Raw genomic sequence first — 18,842 nt, 5'->3', positions numbered from 1 at the left:
AAAAAAACAAATGACCTCTTCCAACAGTGAGAAAGCTTGGTTCTCTTAAATAATCAAGGGTATGATAAAAGAAACATGCAGCCTGGGATATTATCTTGAATAAGTTACAGACAGTATCTTTGTTTTCTAGGTAGATTACTCAAAAGTAAAAAAAAGAAAACTCCTATATTCTATCCCTTCATAGCAGTTACCCGTATTTTTGGCATATATATATAAGTTGTTCTCTCTTTAAAATTTTGAGATAGTTTCTCCTAACAGATGAAAATATACCCTAAATCTCTAGTGTATGTTTTTTTTCTACTCTCCTGCCTGATCACATTCTCTCCCTTTTTTTCCTTTTTTTTTTTTTTAAATCCTCATCTTTCTTTTTTCAAACAACTTCTTATCAATACTTTTATAATATTTTTTTATAATTTTCATCTCTGTAGTCATATTCCATCCCTTCATTATATCAACCCTTATTTTTGTACATATATAAGTTTTTCTTTCTTTAAAATTTTGGGAGGCATTTTCTTCTAACAGACCAAAATACACCTAAAATCTAGTGTGTGGCACTGATCTATGTACCAGCCTGATCATATTTGATCATTTCTGTTTTTTTTTTTGTTTTGTTTTGTTTGTTTTTTGTTTGTTTTTATCTTTATCTTTTTCTTTTTTTTCTTTTTCTTTTTTCTCTCTTTCCCTTTCTTTTCCCCCTGCTTCAGGTCTTTTATGATTTGTTTAGAGTGTATTTTCTGGAGACGTTGTTACCCTGTTAGCATTTTGTTCTCTCATTCATCTATTCTCCTCTGGACAAAATGACAAGGTGGAAAAAAATCACCTCAACAAAAAGAACAAGAGGTAGTACCGACTGCCAGGGACCTACTCAATATGGATATTAGTACGATGTCAGATCTAGAGTTCAGAATCATCATTTTAAAGATACTAGCTGGCCTTGAAAAAAGCATAGAAGTTATTAGAGAAGCCCTTTCTGGAGAAAGAAAAGAACTAAAATCTAACCAAGTAGAAATCAAAAAGGCTATTAATGAGGTGCAATCAAATATGGGGGTGCTAACTGCTAGGATAAATGAGGCAGAAGAGGGAATCAGTGAGATAGAAGACCAAATGATGGAAAATAAAGAAGCTGAGAAAAAGAGAGATAAACAACTGCTGGGTCACGAGGGCAGAATTTGAGAGATAAGCGATACCATAACGAAAAAACATTAGAATAATTGGGATCCCAGAAGAAGAAGAAAGAGAGAGAGGGGCAGAAGGAGTATTGGAGCAAATTATAGCAGAGAACTTCCCTAATTTGGGGAAGGAAACAGGCATCAAAATCCAGGAAGCACAGAGAACCCCTCTTAAAATCAATAAAAATAGGTCAACACCCCGACATCTAATAGCAAAACTTATGAGTTTCAGAGACAAAGAGAAAATCCTGAAAGCAGCTCGGGACAAGAGATCTGTAACCTACAATGGTAGAAACATTAGATTGGCAACAGACCTATCCACAGACACCTGGCAGGCCAGAAAGGACTGGCATGATATATACAGAGCACTAAATGTGAAAAATATGCAGCCAAGAATACTATATCAAGCTAGGCTGTCATTGAAAATGAAGGAGAGATAAAAAGCTTCCAGGACAAAGAAAAACTAAAGGAATTTGCAAACACAAAACCAGACCTACAAGAAATATTGAAAGGGTCCTCTAAGCGAAGAGAGAGCCTAAAAGTAATATAGACCAGAAAGGAACACAGACAATATACAGTAACACTCACCTGACAGGCAATACAATGGCACTAAATTCCTATCTTTCTATAGTTATGCTGAAAGTAAATGGGCTAAATGTCCCAATCAAAAGACACAGGCTATCAGATTGGATTAAAAAAACAAGACCCATCGATATGCTATCTGCAAGAGACACATTTTGGACCCAAAGACACCCCCAGATTGAAAGTGAGGGGGTGGAAAACCATTTACAATGCTAATGGACACCAAAAGAAAGCTGGGGTGGCAATCCTTATATCAGACAAATTAGACTTTAAAACAAAGACTGTAATAAGAGATGAGGAAGGACACTATATCCTTCTGAAAGGGTCTATCCAACAGGAAGATCTAACAATTGTAAATATCTATACTCCTAACATGGGAGCAGCCAATTATATAAGGCAATTAATAACAAAAGCAAAGAAACACATTGACAACAATACAATAATAGTGGGGGACTTTAACACCCCCCTCACTGAAATGGACAGATCATCTAAGCAAAAGATCAAGAAGGAAATAAAGACTTTAAATGACACACTGGAACAAATGGACTTCACAGACATATTCAGAACATTCCATCCAAAGCAACGGAATACACATTCTTCTCTAGTGCCCATGGAACATTCTCCAGAATTGATCACATCCTAGGTCATAAATCACGTCTCAACTGGTACCAAAAGATTGGGATCATTCCCTGCATATTTTCAGACCACAATGCTTTGAAACTAGAACTCAATCACAAGAGGAAAGTTGGAAAGAACTCAAATATGTGGAGGCTAAAGAGCATCCTACTAAAGAATGAATGGGTCAACCAGGAAATTAAAGAAGAATTTAAAAAAATTCATGGAGAACAATGAAAATGAAAACACAACTGTTCAAAATCTTTGGGATGCAGCAAAGGCAGTCCTAAGAGGAAAGTACATAGCAATACAAGCCTTTCTCAAGAAACAAGAAAGGTCTCAAGTATACAACCTAACTGTACACCTAAAGGAGCTGGAGAAAGAACAGCAAATAAAGCCTAAACCCAGCAGGAGAAGAGAAATAATAAAGATCAGAGCAGAAATCAATGAAATAGAAACCAAAAGAACAGTAGAACAGATCAACGAAACCAGGAGCTGATTCTTTGAAAGAATTAACTAAATTGATAAACCGCTGGCCAGACTTATCAAAAAGAAAAGAGAAATGACTCAAATCAACAAAATCATGAATGAAAGAGGAGAGATCACAACCAACACCAAAGAAATACAAACAATTATAAGAACATATTATGAGCAACTCTATGCCAGCAAATTAGATAACCTGGAAGAAATGGATGCATTCCTAGAGATGTATCAACTACCAACACTGACTCAGATAGAAATAGAAAACCTGAACAGACCTAAAACCATTAAGGAAACTGAATCAGTCATCAAAAATCTCCCAACAAACAAAAGCCCAGGGCCAGATGGCTTCCCAGGGGAATTCTACCAAACATTTAAAGAAGAATTAATACCTATTCTTCTGAAACTCTTCCAAAAAATAGAAATGGAAGGAAAACTTCCAAACTCGTTTTATGAGGCCACCATTACCTTGATCCCCAAACCAGACAAAGACCCCATCAAAAAGGAGAATTACAGACCAATATCCCTGATGAACATGGATGCAAAAATTCTCACCAAAATACTAGCCAATAGGATCCAACAGTACATTAAAAGGATTATTCACCATGACCAAGTGGGATTTATTCCTGGGCTGCAAGGTTGGTTCAACATCCACAAATCAATCAATGTGATACAATACATTAACAAAAGAAAGAACAAGAACCATATGATCCTCTCAATGGATGCAGAAAAAGCATTTGACAAAGTACAGCATCATTTCTTGATCAAAACTCTTCAGAGTATAGGGATAGAGGGTACATACCTCAATATCATAAAAGCCATCTATGAAAAACCTACAGCAAATATCATTCTCAATGGGGAAAAACTGAGAGCTTTCCCCAAAGGTCAGGAACGTGGCAGGGATGTCCACTATCAGCACTGCTATTCAACATAGTATTAGAAGTCCTAGCCACAGCAATCAGACAACAAAAAGAAATGAAAGGCATCCAAATCGGCAAAGAAGAAGTCAAACTCTCACTCTTTGCAGATGATATGATACTTTATGTGGAAAAACCGAAAGACTCCACCCCAAAACTGCTAGAACTCATACAGGAATTCAGTCAAGTGGCAGGATATAAAATCAATGCACAGAAATCAGTGGCATTCCTATACACCAACAACAAGGCAGAAGAAAGAGAAATTAAGGAGTCGATCCCATTGACAGTTGCACCCAAAACCATAAGATACCTAGGAATAAATCTAGCCAAAGAGGCAAAGGATCTGTACTCAGAAAACTATAAAATACTCATGAAAGAAAGTGAGGAAGACACAAAGGAATGGAAAAACATTCCATGCTTATGGACTGGAAGAACAAATATTGTGAAGATGCCAATGCTACCTAGAGCAATCTACACATTCAATGCAATCCCCATCAAAATACCATCCACTTTTTTTTCAAAGAAATGGAACAAATAATCCTAAAATTTGTATGGAACCAGAAAGACCCCGAATAGCCAGAAGAATGTTGAGAAAGAAAAGCAAAGCTGGCGGCATCACAATTCTAGACTTCCAGCTCTATTACAAAGCTGTCACCATCAAGACAATATGCTACTGGCACAAAAACAGACACATAGATCAATGGAAGAGAATAGAGAGCCCAGAAATGGACCCTCAACTCTATGGTCAACTCATCTTTGACAAAGCCGGAAAGAATGTCCAATGGAAAAAAGACAGTCTCTTCAACAAATGGTGTTGGGAAAATTGGACAGCCACATGCAGAAGAATCAAACAGGACCATTTCCTTACACCACACAGAAAAGTAGACTCAAAATGGTTGAAAGACCTAAATGTGAGACAGGAGTCCATCCAAATCCTAAAGGAGAACACAGGCAGCAACCTCTTCGACCTCAGCCGCAGCAACTTCTTCCTAGAAACATCGCCAAAGGCAAGGGAAGCAAGGGCAAAAATGAACTATTGGGACTTCATCAAGATAAAAAGCTTCTGCACAGGAAAGGAAACAGTCAACAAAACCAAAAGACAACCGACAGAATGGGAGAAGGTATTTGCAAATGACATATCAGATAAAGGGCTAGTATCCAAAATCTATAAAGAACTCATCAAACTCAACACCCAAAGAACAAAGAATCCAATCAAGAAATGGGCAGAAGACATGAACAGACATTTTTCCAAAGAAGACATCCAAATGGCCAACAGACACATGAAAAAGTGCTCAACATCGCTCGGCATCAGTGAAATCCAAATCAAAACCTCAGTGAGATACCACCTTACACCAGTCAGAATGGCTAAAATTAACAAGTCAGGAAATGACAGATGTTGGCGGGGATGTGGAGAAAGGGGAACCCTCCTATACTGTTGGTGGGAATGCCAGCTGGTGCAGCCACTCTGGAAAACAGTATGGAGGTTCCTCAAAAAGTTGAAAATAGAGCTACCATACGATCCACCAATTGCACTACTGGGTATTTACCCCAAAGATACAAATGTAGGGATCCGAAGAGGTACTTGCACCCCGATGTTTATAGCAGCAATGTCCACAATAGCCAAACTGTGGAAAGAGCCAAGATGTCCATCGACAGATGAATGGATAAAGAAGAAGTGGTATATATATACAATGGAATATTATGCAGCCATCAAAAGGAATGAGATCTTGCCATTTGCAACGGCGTGGATGGAAGTGGAGGGTATTTTGCTGAGCGAAATAAGTCAAACAGAGAAAGACATGTATCATCTGACCTCACTGATATGAGGAATTCTTAATCTCAAGAAACAAACTGAGGGTTGCTGGAGTGGGGGTTGGGGTGGTGGGAATGGGGTGACTGGGTGATAGACACTTGGGAGGGTATGTGCTTTGGTAAGTGCTGTGAATTGTGCAAGACTGTTGAATCTCAGATCTGTACCTCTGAAACAAATAATGCAATATATGTTAAGAAAAAAAAAGAAGAAGAAGATAGCAAAAGGAGATGAATAAAGGGGGGAAAGTCGGAGGGGGAGACGAACCATGAGAGACGATGGACTCTGAAAAACAAACTGAGGGTTCTAGAGGGGAGGGGGTTGGGAGGATGGGTTAGCCTGGTGATGGGTATTAAAAAGGGCACGTTCTGCATGGAGCACTGGGTGTTATGCACAAACAATGAATCATGGAACACTACATCTAAAGCTAATGATGTAATGTATGGGGATTAACATAACAATAATAAAAAATAAAAAAATAACAGTCAAAAATTTAAAAAAAAGAACAATCCAGTAATCTAAGAAACTATCACTTTAACAGAGAGAAAAATCAAACTTTCAGTTTATATCAATACCTTATTGGACTCATTTTAGAATGGATTTTATAGAGGAGGCAGCTAAGATGGTGGTGTAGTAGGAAGACCCTAGGCTTGTCTCATCCTTTGAACACACTCGTTAACTATCAAATTATTCTAAATAGTTAAGAAGTCAACCCGAGGACTGACAGAACAAACTGGACAACTAGAGGGAGAGAAGAGGCCACACTGGAAAGTAGGAAGTGCAGAGATGTTGGGGGGAGAAGCAGATCATGGGTGCTGCAAAGTGGCGGGAGCCCTGGTCATGGGGAAAGGTGAAAGGGAGTGGAACACACAGGGATAAGCACAAGGAGAACATTTCCCCAAGGCCATTGACTGGGAAAATGAGAGGGGCTGATTTTCTTGAGTTTTTGCAACCAGCAGGGCTCAAAGACTGACATTTTAGAGGTCAGCAGTCTCAGCTGGGATAAAGACCTGAGGACACTGCCCTACTCCTGGAGAGAGGGCGCACAAGCAACCCTGGGACAGAGGGCACAATCCGAAGATCACCTAAGGCATATGAGGGAGACATTGCTCTTCTTGGAGTGCATCTATGAGAGGTGGCATTGCCTTTCCAGGGACAAAAGAGTAGTCAGGTGCCATTTCCCTTCTGCGCCTCTCAGCATAGGCACAGATAGGCTTGCTGAAGGCAGCAAAACCAGACACTGGCTGCTTAGCCTTCTTTACTCCAAATCCCATACCTGTGTGCACTGGTGTGACTGCCCTTTCTGGTCAAACCTGCATCAGTTCCAGCATGGTGAGACCCTCCCAGAGAAGACAGTATAGGTCCCCACTACACCAGGTCCCTAACGTATGGAGTTTTAAAAGTCAGTAGGATTGTCTGGGATAGAGCCCAAATTGCACTGCACTGCTCCAGGCAGGCAAAACCCTGGAAACAGGCAGCACGAAAAGAGTGATCTGAAAAATGCCTGGGATGCATGAGGGGAAATAATTTGCTCTTCTGGGAGTGTTTCCCTGAGAGTAGCAAGCATGGAGACCCCTCTCCATGGACAACGAAGTGGGCTGGCACCATTTCCTTCCCCTGCACCTCTGCAAAAACTAACTTTAGTAAGCAGCACAGTGCTTAATCTGGCTGCATAATCTACTTACACTAAGTCCTGCCCTCCTGTGCTCTGCTGGTACTGCTTTTCTTGGGCAAGTGAGCATAGGGTCCAGCACAGCAGGGCCCTTCCCCAGAAGGCCAGCAGAAACCTCTGCATGCACCACATCTACCAACCATAGAGTTCTGCAAAGTTTTAGGCCTAGTGGAAGTATCATCAGGTATCATTTAACAAGCAGACCAGAGCATGCCTAGTTAAAACTCACTTCACTCTGGGCACCTGGGTGGCTCAGTCGGTTAAGCATTTGCCTTCAGCTCACGTCATGGTCTCAGGTCCTGGGATCAAGTCCCACATTGGACTCCTTGCTCAGTGGGGAGCCTGCTTCTTCCTCTCCCTCTGCTCCCCTGCTCCTGCTCTCTCTCTCTCTTAATAAACAAATAAAAAATCTTAAAAAAGAAAAAAAACAAAACTCACTTTACTTTGCTTAAGGTCCAAACACTGCCCAGTGCAGGCTAAGACAGCCTCTGCAGACAACTGACCTGAGGGATAAAGCAGCCAAAACACAGCAGCAGAGTTAATACAACACACACCAGAGACACTCTCTGAAGTGACAGGCCCAGGATACTATATGACCTCTTCTTCATAAAGCCATTAAGCTTAGGAGCAGGAAACACAACAGGCTTTTCTAACACAGAGAAGAAGACAGAGACCCAGATAAAATGAAAAGACAAAGGAATTCACCCCAAAGTAAAGAACAATAAAAGATCACAGTCAGGGATCAAGTCAAAACAGATATAAGTAATATGCCTGATGGAGAAATTAAAGCAACAATCATACTAGCCGGGCTTGAAAAAAGCATGGAAGACATCATGCAGACCCTTAACACAGAGATAAAAGAGTTAAAAACAGTCAGAAATGAAAAATGCAATAACTGTGATTTGAAACCACTGGATATATGACCACAAGGATGGAAGAAGCAGAGAAACAAATAAGTGATAGAGAAGATAGAATAATGGGAAGAAATCAGAAAGGGAGACAAACCATGAGAGACTCTGGACTCGGAAATAAACTGAGGGTTCCAGAAGGGAAGGGAAGGGGGATGGGGTAACCGGGTGATGAGTATTAAGGAGGGCACGTGTTGTGATGAGCACTGGGTGTTATATGCAACTAATGAATCATTGAACACTAATAAAAAAAAGAATAATGGAAAATAATGAAGCTCAACAAAAGAGAGAAAGAAGAAGGATGAATCACAAGAGTAGACTTAGGGAACTCAGTGACTCCATAAAGCATAATAAATTTGTATCATAGGAAGGGAGAGAAGAGAGACAGGAAGAGAGAGAAAAGGAGGAAGAAAGTTTATTTGAAGAAATAATAGCTGGAAACTTCCCTAATCTGGGAAAGGAAACAAACATCCAAATCCAGGAAGCACAGAGAACTCCCACCAAAATCAACAAAAGCAGATCCATACCAAGACGTATTGTAGTTAAATTTGCATAATGTAGGATAAAGAAAAAAAGCAGGACAAAAGAAGTCCCTAACCTACAAGGGAAGACCCATAAGGCTACCTATACATCTCTCCACAGAAACATGGCAGGCCAGAGAGAATGGCAGGACATATTCAATGTGCTGAATGGGAGAATACTGAAGCCAAGAATACTTTCTCCAGCAAAGCTATCATTCAGAATAGGACAGATGAAGAGTTTCCCAGACAAATGAAACCTAAAGGAGTTTGTGACCACTAAACCAGCCCTGCAAGAAATATTAATGGGGACTCTTCGAGTGGAAAGGAGATACCAAAAGTGACAAAGACTAGAAAGAACAGAGAAAATCTCCAAAAACATCAACAAAACAATAAATAAATTGACACAAATAACATAGATAGATACATACCTATCAATAATTACTCTGAATGTTAGTGGACTAAATACTCCAATCAAAAGACATAGTGTGACTAAATAAATAAAAAATAAGACCCATTTATATGCTTCCTACGAAAGACTCAATTTATTTTTTTAATTTTATTTTATTATGTTATGTTAGTCACCATACAATACATCATTTGTTTTTGATGTGGTGATCCATGAATCATTGTTTTCATATAACACCCAGTGCTCCTGCAGTATGTGCCCTCCTTAATAACCATCACTAGGCTAACCCATCCCCCCACACCCCCTCCTCTAAAACCCTCAGTTTGTTTCTCAGAGTCCATAGTCTCTCAGGGTTCATCTTTCCCTCCAGTTTCTCCCCCTTCATTTTTCCCTTCCTTCTCCTAATGTCCTCCACGCTATTCCTTATGTTCCACAAATAAGTGAAACTATATGATAATTGACTTTCTCTGCTTGACTTATTTCACTTAGCATAATCTCCTCCAGTCCCATCCATGTTGATGTAAAAGTTGGGTATTCATCCTTTCTGATGGCTGAGTAATATTCCATTGTATATAGACCACATCTTCTTTATCCATTCATCTGTTAAAGGGCGCCTCGGCTCTTTCCACAGTTTGGTTATTGCAGACATTGCTGCTATGAACATTGAGGTGCATATGGCCCTTCTTTTCACTACATCTGTGTCTTTGGGGTAAATACCCAGTAATGCAATCCTGGGTCATAGGGCAACTCTATTTTTCATTTTTTGAGGCACCTCCACACTGTTTTCCAAAGTGGCTGTACCAACTTGCATTCCCACCAACAGTGGAAGAGGGATCCCCTTTCTCCACAACCTCTCCAACATTTTTTGTTTCTTGCCCTGTCCATTTTTGCCATTCTGGTGTAAGGTGTTATCTCAAAGTGGTTTTAATTTGAATTTCCCTGATGGCTAATGATGATGAACATTTTTTCATGTGTCTGTTAGCCATTTGTATGTCTTCTTCAGAGAAGTGTCTGTTCATGTGTTCTGCCCATTTTTTGACTTGATTATTTGTTTTTTGGGTTTTGAGTTTGAGAAGTTCTTTCTAGATCTTGGATACCAGCCCTTTATCTGTAGTGTCATTTACAAATATCTTCTCCCATTCTGTGGGTTGCCTCTTTGTTTGGTTGACTGTTTCCTTTGCTGTGCAGAAGCTTTATACCTTGATCAAGTCCCAAAAGTTCATTTTTGCTTTTGTTTCACTAGCTTTTCGAGATGTATCTTGAAAGAAGTTGCTGTGGCTGATATTGAAGATGCTACTGCCTATGTTCTCCTCTAGGATTTTGATGGATTCCTGTCTCACATTGAGGTCTTTCATCCATTTTAAGTTTATCTTTGTGTATGGTGTTAGAGAATGGTCGAGTTTCATTCTTTTGCATGTGGCTGTCCAAATTTCCCAGCGCCATTTATTGAAGAGACTGTCTTTTTTCCATTGCATGTTTTTTCCTGCTTTGTCAAAGATTATTTGACCATAGAGTTGAGGGTCCATATCTGGGCTCTCTATTCGGTTCCATCAATCTATATGTCTGTCTTTGTGCCAGTACCATGCTGTCTTGGTGATCACTGCTTTGTAATATAGCTTGAAATCGGGCAGTGGGATGCCCAGACTTTGTTTTTCTTTTTCAACATTTCCTTGGTGATTTGGGGTCTTTTTTGATTCCATACAAATTTTAGGATTGTTTGTTCTAGCACTTTGAAAAATGTCATTGGGATTTTGATTGGGATGGCATTGAAGGTATAAATTGCTCTGAGTAGCATAGATATTTTAACAATGTTTATTCTTCCGACCCATGAGCATGGAATGTTTTTCCATCTTTTTGTGTCTTCTTCAATTTCTTTCATGAGTGTTCTGTAGTTCCTAGAGTATAGATCCTTTACCTCTTTAGCTAGGTTTATTCCGAGGTATCTTATGGTTTTTGGCGCTATTGTAAATGGAATCATTTCTCTAATTTCTCTTTCTACAGTTGCATTGTTAGTGTATAAGAAAGTAACTGATTTCTGTGCATTGATTTTGTATCCTGCCGCAATACTGAATTTAGACCTAGAGACACCTGCAGTTTGAAAGTGAGGATGGAGAAATATGTATCATGCAAACAGAGATCAAAAGAAAGTCAGATTAGCCATACTTAGACAAATGAGGTATTTTCTTTTCTTTTTCAAGTTTTTAATTTAAATTCCAGTTAGTTAACATATATGGCAAAATTGGTTTCAGGTGTAGAATTTAGTGATTTATCACTTACATATAACATCCAGTGTTCATCACAAGTGCACTCCTTAATGCCCATCACCCATTTAGCCCATCCCCTCAACCACCACCATCCAGAAACCCTCAGTTTGTTCTCTATAGTTATGAGTCTCTTATGGTTTGCCTCCTTCTCTCTTTTTTTGTTTGTTTTGTTTTGTTTCTGAGATTCCACATATGAGTGAAATTGTATGGTATTTGTCTTTCTCTAACTGACTTATTTCACTTAGCATAATACACTCTAGTTCCATCCATGCCATTGCAAATGGCAAGATTTCATTCTTTTTCATGGCTGAGTAATATTCCATTACACACACACACACACACACACACACACACATCACTTCTTCTTCTCTATCTACTCATCAGTTGAAGGACGTTTGGACTCTTTCAATAGTTTGGCTATTTTTGATAATGATGGTAAAAACATTGGGTGAATGTGCCCCTTTGAAACTATATTTTTGTATCCTTTTGGCAAATACCTAGTAGTGCAATTGCTGGGTCATAGAATAGTTCTGTTTTTAGAGAGAAAGAGGGGTAGAAAGAGAGAGAGAGAGCGTGCATGCACACAGAGAGGGGAGGGACAGAGGGAGAGACTTAAGCAGACTCTGCGCTGAGCCTGGAACCAGACGTGGGACTTGATCTCATGATCCTGAGATCATGACCTGAGCCGAAAACAAGTCATTCACTCAACTGACTGTGCCACCCTGTTGCCCCTGGATCAGATGGTCTTAACAGATATATTCAGAACATTTAATCTTGAAGCACCAAAATATACATTCTTTTCAAGTGCACCTGGGACAGTCTCCAGAATCAATCACATACTATGTCACAAATATGGTCTCAACAAGTACAAAACGACTTTAATAATACTATGCATATCTTCTGACCACAATACTATGAAAGTTGAAGTAAACCACAGGAAAAATATTGGAAACACCACAAATACAGGGTGGTTAAACAACATGCTACTAAACAATAAATGGGTCAACCAGGAAATTAAAGAAGAAATTTAAAAAATACATGGGAAAAATGAAAATGAAAACACAATAGTCTAAAACGTCTGGGACTTAGCACATGTATTCATAGGAGGGAAGTATATAGCAATACAGTCAGACCTGAAGAATCAAGAAAAATCTCAAATGAACAACGTAATCTTATATCTAATGGAGCTAGAAAAAGAATGACAAACAAAGCCTAAAGCCAGCAGAAGAAGGGAAATACTAAAGATCAGAGCGGAAATAAAAGATAAAGTAACTTAGAAAACTGTAGATCAGATCAATGAAACCAGGAACTGGTTCATTGAAAAAAAAAATTATAAACCCCTATCCAAACTTAACAAAAAGAAAAGAGGATGGACCCAAATAAATAAAATCACAAACAATAGAGGAGAAAAAAACAAAAACAAAAACAAAAAACAAAAACAACAGCACAGAAAACAAACAGTTACAAGAGAATATTATGAAAAACTGTATGCCAACAATTTGGACAACCTGGAAGAAATGAGTAAATTCGTGGAAACTTAAAAACTACCAAAAATGGAACAGGAAAGGCCCTGCTAAAAAGGAGAACTACAGGTTAATATCCCTGAGGAACTCTGATACAAAAATTCTCAAAAAGATACTAGCAAATGGAATCCAAGAGCACATTAAAAGAATCATTCTCCATAGTCATGTGGAATATATTCCTGGACTGCAAGCATCATTCAATATTTGTAAATTAATCAAAATGATACACTACATTAATAAAAGAAAGGATAAGATCTATGTGATCCTCTCAATAGACGCAGGAAACACATTTGACAGTACAACATCATTCTTATAAAAACCCTCCACAAAGTAGGTTTAGAGGAAACATACCTCAACATCATAAAGGCCATATATAAAAGACCCACAGCTAATATCATTCTCAATGGGGAAAAACTGAGAGCTTCTCCCCTATGTGCATGAACAAAACAAGGATGTCCACTCTCATCATTGTTATTTAACTAGTACTGGAAGTCTTAACCTCAGTAATCAGACAACAACAAGAAATAAAATGTATCCAAATCAGCAAGGAAGAAGCCAAACTCACTATTTGCAGATGACATGATACTGTATATACAAAACCATAAAGACTCCATTAAAAAATTGCTAGAACTGATATACAAACTTAGTAAAGCCACAGGATACAAAATCAATGTACATAAATCTGTACACCAATAATAAAGCAGCAGAATGAGAAATCAAGCAATCAATCCCATTTACAATTGCACAAGAACCATAAAATATCTAGGAATAAACCTAATCAAAGTTAGACTGGAAAAAATTGATAAGGCAAGAAACAACAAATGTTGGAGAGGTTGTGGAGAAAGGGGAACCCTCTTACACTGTTGGCGGGAATGCAAGTTGATACAACCACTTTGGAAAACAGTGTGGAGGTTCCTCAAAAAATTAAAAATAGAGCTGCCATATGACCCAGCAATTGCACTACTGGGTATTTACCCCAAACACAGATGTAGTGAAAAGAAGGGCCACATGCATGCCAATGTTCTTAGCAGCAATGTCCATAATAGCCAAATTGTGGAAAGAGCCAAGATGCCCTTCAAAGGATGAATGGATAAAGAAGATGTGGTCCATATATACAATGGAATATTACTCAGCCATCAGAAAGGATGAATACCCAACTTTTGCATCAACATGCATGGGACTGGAGGAGATTATGCTAAATGAAATAAGTCAAGTAGAGAAAGTCAATTATCATGTGGAACATAAGGAACAGCGTGGAAGACATTAGGAGAAGGAAGGGAAAAATAAAGGGGGGGAATTAGAGGGGGAGACAAACCATGAGAGACTATGGACTCCAAGAAACAAACTGAGGGTTTTAGAGGGGAGGGCGGTAGGGGGATGGGTTAGCACAGTGATGGGTATTAAGGAGAACATGTATTGCCTAGAGCACTGGGTGTTATTCTAAAACAATGAATCATGGAACACTACATCAAAAACTAATGATGGTAGTTTTTGGTAACTACCATAGTAGTTATGGTAACTAACATAACATAATAAAAAAAAATAGGAAAATACAACAGTAAAAAAAAAAAAAAAAGAGGTAAAAGATCTGTACTGTGCAAATTATAGAACACATATGAAAGGAATTGAAGATGACAGAAAGAAATGGAAAAAAAAAACTTTCTATGCTTATGGATTAGAAGAAAAAATATGTTAAAATGTCTATACTACCCAAAGTGATCTATACATTTAATTTAATCCCTATCAAAATACCAACAGTGTTTTTCACAGAGCTAATACAAACAATCCTAAAATTTGTATGGAACCACAAAAGAATCCAAATACCTAAAGCAATCTTAAAAAAGAAAAACAAAGCTGGAGGCATCGCAGTTCTGGATTTCAAGCTATATTACAAATCTGCAGTGATGAAGACAGCATGGTACTGGTACAAAAACAAACACATAGGTCAACAGAACAGAATAAAAAACCCAGAAATAAACCAAATCTGTATGGTCAACTAATCTTCAACAAAGCAGGAAAGAATATCCAATGGAAAAAAGACAGTCTCTTCAACACATGTGTTGGGAAAACTGGACAGCCACATGCAGAAGAATGAAACTGGACCCCTTTACTATGCCCTATACAAAAATAAAATCAAAATGGATGAAAGACCTAAATGTGAGACAGGAAACCATCAAAATCCTAGAGGCAACCACAGGCAGTAACCTCTTTGATGTTGGCTGCAACAAATTCTTTTTAGACATGTCCCTGGAGGCAAGAGAAATAAAAGCAAAAAAATAGTTCAAAAATGAACTATTAGGACCTCATCAAGATAAAAAGCTTCTGCATGGTGAAGGAATCAATCAACAAAACTAAAATGCAGCCTCTGGAATGAGAGAAGATATTTGGAAATGGCATATATGATAAAGGGTTAGTATCAAAAATCTATAAAGAACTTATCAAACTCAACCCCCCCCCAAAATGATCTAGTTAAGAAATGGACAGAAGACATGAATAGATACTTTCCCAAAGAAGACATACAGATGGCTAACAGACATATGAAAAGATTCTCAAAATTACTCATCATCAGGGAAATACAAATCAAAATTACCATGAGATATCACCTTACACCAGTGAGACTAACTAAAATTAGTAACACAGGAAATAACAGATGTTGGCAAGGATGCAGAGGAAGGGGAACCCTCTTGCACTGTTGGCAATAATGAAAATTGGTGCAGCCACTCTGGAAAACAGTATGGAGGTTCCTCAACAAGGTAAAAATGAACTACCCTACTATTCAGCAATTGCACTATTAGGTATTTACCCAAAGGATACAAAAATAGTGATTTGAAGGGATACATGCACCCTGATATTTATAGCAGCACTATCAACAATAGTCAAGTGATGGAAAGAGCTCAAATATCCATGGCATGATGAATGGATAAAGAAGTGGTACATATTTACAATGGAATATTACTCAGCCATGAAAAAGAAAAGAATCTTGCCATTTTCAACAAAGTGGATGCAACTGGAGAGTATTATGCTAAGAGAGATGAGTCAGTCAGGAAAGTCAAATACTATATGATTTCACTCATATGTGGAATTTAAGAAACAAAACAGATGAGTACAGGGAAAAAATAAAAGATGAGGCAAACAGGAAACAGACTCTTGACTGTACAGAGCAAACTGAGAGTTACCGGAAGGATGGGAGATGGGTTAGGTTGCTGATGGGTATTAAGGAGGGCACTTGTTGTGAGCACTGGGTGTCATATGTACGTAATGAATCACTAGATTCTACACCTGAAACTAATAATTACTCTGTATGTTAAGCAACTAGAATTTAAACAAAAACTTGAAAAATTAAAACAAATAATTAGAAAGAATCTTATAAATGTATCCATTTAATCTTAGCCAGATTTGACCTCACAGAACAAAATTCTTTTCCCATAAACCTGCAACCTTCTATATCCATTCAGGTTCTATATTATTCTTTTGTTTCTCTTTTCTCATTTTTAAAGATATTTTATTTATTTATTTGAGAGAGAGAGAGAGTGCATAGGCAGGGGGCAGGGCAGAGGGAGAAGCAGACTCCTTGCTGAGCAGAGAGCCCTATGTGGGGCTCAGTCTCAGGACACCGGGGATCATGGCCCTAGCCAAGGCAAATGCTTAACCAACTGAGCCACCCAGGTAACTCTCTTTTCTCATTTTTTTAAGGAAAAATTACTCCTATTTTTTCCCTAACAAACAAACAAACAAAAAACAGATGTCTTACATTCCTTGCATTCTTTTCATATAAAAGCACATTAAAGTTGCTTTTTATACTCTGTATAAAAGTTTTTCCTTCACTCAATTTCTAGTAGTTATATTTTAATATATTGATGATAATTGTTAACCAATATAATCTTTATTTTACAGAGAAACCTAGGAAGTAAACCATTATAAATTGTCTTATACAGTACTCTGCAGTAGATTAGCAAATTTTATGAATGTACCATCTCACACCATCTCTAGAGGTATATGCTTTGTATGATAAAATTCTCCATGTTTATTAACAAAACCTAATATATTTAGCCTCTTTGTACCATATGAAAATAGGAAGCTAAACGTATGTAAACTTATGCTTAATAATAAATGTTTCAGCACTTTAGCTTATCTAGAAATTATTTAGATATTCAATGGATATCTATTACTTAATTTTGAATAACTCTAAAGTTGTAAGTTACCAAAATATTTTGGAAAATATTTTGAAGCAGACATATTACAAAACACAATTATTGTTAAAATGAAGTTTGTCAGAATAATGACTCAATTTTATTAAAATTAATTTTACTTGTATAATCTTAAACATCTAGTATTTATAATATTAGTTTATTTGACTAGTAAATGGAAGTAGAATAAAATGTATGCTTGCATTATATTTGATGTTCTCTGAGGATATACCTGTATTTTTAAATCAACAATGTTAAATTAGTCTTCTTTATGTATGGAATTATTGAATCACTATATTGTACACCTGAAACTAGTATTACACTGTATGTCAACTAACTGGAATTAAAATAAAAACTTTAAAAAAGTAGTCTTCAGCGCGGACCACAGGGGAAGGGAGGGAAAAATTTACGGGAAGATATGAGAGAGGGATACAAACCATGAGAGACTATGGACTCTGGGAAATAAATTGAGGGTTATAGAAGGGAGGGGGTGGTGGATGGGGTAACCAGGCGATGGGTATTAAGGAGGGCACGTGTTGTGATGAGCACTGGGTGTTATACACAACTAATGAATCATTGAACACTACATCAAAAACTAATGATGTAATGTATGGTGATTAACATAACAACAAAAAATTTAAAACAAAAAACAAAACAAAACAAAAACTAATGATGTATTATATGCTGGCTAACTGAACATAATAAAAAAAAAAAAGTAGTCTTATTTACCAAAGATTTACCTAAACCATGTACAGTTTAAGACATTTGAGCTGAAGGGTGCATGCATTGCTCAGTCGGTTAAGTGTCTGGCTCTTGATTTCTGTTCAGGTCATGATCTCAGGGTTGTGAGATCAAGCCCTGCATTGGGCTCCACACTCAGCACAGAGACTGCTCGAGATTTTCTCCCTCTCTCTGCCCCTCTCTATGCTCACTCTCTCACGCTCTCTCTCTCTCAAAATAATAAATAAATATTTTAAAAAATAAAACATTTCAGTTGGTTCCTATATTTCTGGGATATAGAAATATTTAATTTATATAAGTGTTTATTTCTCTCTAAGCCAATTATGATAGAAATCCTTTAAGGAATGTTATAAATAAATTAGGTAGTACCATCAGAAGATCGGAAAATTACACACACACACACACACACACACACACGCACACAAATGCAAGGAGAGATTTTATGATTTTCAGTTTTAAAATTTTAGCTAAGAGTCAGGCATAAACAAAATACAAAACTCACTAGCTTATATAAGATTTGGTTCTCTCTTTTTTATTGCCCCATTTTGTATTTTTATTGCAAATGTATTAATGGCAAATGGGAAATGTTAAAGGTTATCTGTTCAATATGAGGTTTAAGCTTTTTACCAATAATTATGGAGAAGTCTTTTAAGATTTCCCTTGCTCTGGGGCACCTGGGTGGCTCAGTCGTTAAGCGTCTGCCTTCGGCTCAGGTCATGTTCCCAGGGTCCTGGGATCGAGCCCCACATCAGGCTCCCCCCTCCATAGGAAGCCTGCTTCTCCCTCTCTCACTCCCCCTGCTTGTGTTCCCTCTCTTGCTGTGTCTCTCTCTGTCAAATAAATAAATAAAATCATTTAAATAAAAAAAAAAGATTTCCCTTGCTCTGATAGGTAATCTTTTTTTTTTTTAATCTGTCTTTTCAAATATTATATTTCTGAATGTTTCTTTTTTTTTAATTTTTTATTGTTATGTTAATCCCCATACATTACATCATTAGTTTTAGATATAGTGTTCCATGATTCTTTGTTTGTGCATAACACCCAGTG

This window comes from Phoca vitulina, unplaced genomic scaffold (assembly GCF_004348235.1).
Source record: "Phoca vitulina isolate PV1807 unplaced genomic scaffold, GSC_HSeal_1.0 scaffold84, whole genome shotgun sequence".
Classification (NCBI taxonomy): Eukaryota; Metazoa; Chordata; class Mammalia; order Carnivora; family Phocidae; genus Phoca; species Phoca vitulina.
Note: the sequence above shows the minus strand (reverse complement) of the source record.